Here is a 3555-nt window from a genome sequence, read left to right on the forward strand (position 1 = left end):
CCGCTGAGTTGACATTTTTAACTCTCATAGAGCTGACCCAGAAGGGATTGTTCATAATGCAAATATTATATCGTTTAAAACATTTAAACTAATAATTTGATAACTTGAAATACTGAAGAGACAAAAAATGTTTCAAGGTTTTCTTTCCTGTACCTAATGAATATATTGTTGGGGGAGTTTGACTAAGTTTGACTACTGTTCTGTATCCAGTGAAAGGGTTATTCATATACCCATATTTAAGAGTTTTTGATGAATCCGTCAATCATTTTATTCTTTGATGATGATATTCCCAGAGCAAGTAAGATGTTGATTACTGAATACCTGAGAAAGACCTGGTGTACAATGGATATTCTAAGGGATCTTAACTTTTTCCACTGAAAGTTTACCTTGCATATCAGATGATGAAACTGTCATCATCTGCTGTGAAGGAAGGGGATCCTTCCACTGCAGTGTACCTTGCAGTAACTGTTCCGTTGGTAGATTCAACTACCTTGGTTCTACCCTTGATCAAGCCATTGACATGGAAGGTGTACAACTTGTGAGAAGAGAGGAAGGAAATGCGGTCATTGTTCCATCTCTTCATCCTCATAGCTGTTTGAGAGAAGACATCTTCCCCCTCCTACTGTCCCAGAATTCATCTCTGCTATGTAGGCAAAGAAAGAAGGGAAAATTAGGACCTTGTGTAAGAAGTCCAGATGAGTGATGGTATGAAATCGCCTGCAAGTGGTTGTCATTTCCCTTGTGGGGCAGCCTCTTGTGTGTGTGTTGCCTACAGTACTTAACTACAAGACTGCTCCCACCTCATCCGCCTGTGGGCTCTCATCAGGATGAATATGCACGTTGTGCTAGCCCAGCGCATGCTTAGTATACATGCCAAATATGAATGATGGCTCAAGATACCTCTGCTCCCTGTCCCGCTAGGGAGTTTTTTGGGGATGAGCATTCACAGCCAGTTAGCTATGTGCGTGTGAACCCTTTGGGTCATGCACTCTTGAGCCATTAATGTAGTAAGTGCTCACTTACGCTCTTTTGGAGTGTGTCGAGTGGAACCTACACCATTTCCTGGTTGGGATATCAGTGTTCTCAGAAGGATGTGCAATCTGAGTGCTCTCACTTGAGGGAGATCTCTGATTGCTTCCACCTCTAGTGCTTGTGGCACACTACAGGTACTGTGGGAAGATGCGAGAGGTGGTGAACAGACTTGTTCCTCCTCATTTGGTGATTTCTGGATTAAGAACAGGGGCAGGAGGTCAAAGTCTGAACTTTTTGTCAATGGTTAGATGGTGGCTGTCCTGGATCTTGTTTGCCTTCTTTGACAAGATAAGGCTAATGTCTGCTGCCATCTCCCAAATTTAGGTGTATAGGTTTTATTTTGTTCCTTCATATTTATTATTTATCACCTTTTCCTGTAACTTTATCTCTTTGCAGGCTGATTTCCCTTTGGAGCCCTCTTGGGGTTGTAGTCTGTTGACTGTATCCATGAGGGTTTTCAGCTGAAACTGAAGAAAGAAAAAAAAAAGAAGGGGCTTGTTCTGTTCAGTACAAGATTGGGAGTGAGTGAGGGAGCTCAAGTCTAGCATGATTCCCTTGGTGCATGAAAGGGTATGGCTCATGTCTCAGGGGAGCCAGTGGGGCCTGAAGGCCCTTTTCTTCCAGAATGCCTGCAAGCCAAGCTGGAACAGCATTTCTTTTAGAATACTGTGTTCATTCATGAGTGTGACAGTCTTAGAGCAGTAACCTTGGCTTAATACCTGCCCAAGGTCTCGCCAGCAGAGCTTTCCTTGGGGGCTCTGGAAGCTCATCCTCTGGTCAAATTGCCATTCACAGTTGAATCATGGTGTCTGGTGGAGGTAAACAACGCAATTTATGGACCAGGTGGTTCCTTTACTTCTACAAACCCTTGGAGTCTGCTGTCATGGCTTCACTACAAAATTTTTTAACTTGACTTTTGGAATCACTGGTACTGGAATATCAAATTTAGGTCAAAACCAAAGCGCTGGGACCTATGAGATCATGCAGTGCTGAAAATAATGTTGAAACAATTGTTAGGAGTGGGTGGAAAGTAAGATGGAGGAAAAGAGAATGTGAATGGAGTTATAGTGAAAGAGGTTGAAGCTAGAAGCTGAAGGGACACTTCAAAGAACCTTAAATAAAATGATGGCACTACCCACTTACGGGGAGGCTGGCTTGACCTTGGTCACAGGTGTCGGGTCTCACGACAAGAAAACATGGCTCATGGGGCTGATGTCTAGAGGTAAGGCCCCAACCTCCTTAGCACAAGTATACCAAACAATGGGCTAATTTTGTCCTTTACAGGATTGATAAAGTTTATCTTCCTCTTTTTGAGGCTTTGAGGCAAGTGTCTCAGGATAGTACCATCTCACTAAGGAATAGTTTGGTGTTAGGTTCTTTGCTTCTCTTCCCTAATGGGGTAGTGCTGAAACAGCAATAAAGCTTGGAAAATTGGATTCTGTGGACACTTGCCATCAACTGTGCACTGGAAACCAAGTCTGGCTCGGAGGCTATGGAAAGTGTACCCATGTCCATGGTTCCTTGAACTGTCTGGGATGCTGAAGAAACCAACATTTCCAGACAGTCGGCTTAATTCCTCCCATTAGGAAGGCTGGGGAACAATTCCAACTTTCACTGCCCCCCCAACTCACCAGCTGCAGCCTGGAAAGGAGGAAAAAGAAACGGAAAGGGGGCAGGAGGCCACATATGTTGACTGTCTCCTTCCTCCACTGCCACAAGTAGGGGGTTGCCTCTCTCACCATGGGCCAAGTAGCAGGAATAGAGCAAATGCTTGGGTAGTAGGTCTATCTGTTTGTATGTTCTCCGGTACATGTACAGGTTTCTGTTCAAGGATTTCTTCCCTCTCCTCTCAAACACACCAATACTTTTTCCATCTTATGCTATGAATTTGTGGAAAATTCAGATGCCACGGAAGTAGATTATTATCAGTCTGGTTTTCTACAGTTGAATCTTTCTTGGAGAGAGGGGCACATGGGGTTGGAGAATAGTGACTGATCTTTCTCTCCCTGTACAGTTGTGTGTTATAGACTTGGTTCAAGATGGGAATTCCTCGCTCAGTGTTGGACTTTATCCTAGAGCGACTTCCATGCTTTTGATACACTCACATACTGTATACTTTCAAGCAGCAATTCATCACAACTCTCAGAAGTATCTCCGTTTCATTTGCAATGGTACCGTTCTTCAATTCAAAGCCACAGCTCTTCACTGAGCATTTGCTTTTGTCTCAGCTTAGGCTCTATGAGCATTCAGTTACAATGATATCTGGATGATTGGTTGGTCCTAGCTTCTTCCAAGGAACGGACGTTACAGGACAGACAAACTTCTTTTGTTCTGGCACAAATTAGATATCCTGGTCATCTAGGGGAAGCCTGATCTCATCCCAAAGCAACATTTGAAGTGCCTGGGCATGCTTTTGGATCCAAAAGTGGTGAGAGCCTTCCAGGTGAAATCTCACATAAGCAGGTTCAAGGAGGTAATATGGCAGTTCCTTTCTTAGAAGGAACAACCAGCTTGGCTTTACCA

The sequence above is a fragment of the Macrobrachium rosenbergii genome, chromosome 32, assembly GCF_040412425.1.
Source record: "Macrobrachium rosenbergii isolate ZJJX-2024 chromosome 32, ASM4041242v1, whole genome shotgun sequence".
In the NCBI taxonomy this organism is placed as follows: Eukaryota; Metazoa; Arthropoda; class Malacostraca; order Decapoda; family Palaemonidae; genus Macrobrachium; species Macrobrachium rosenbergii.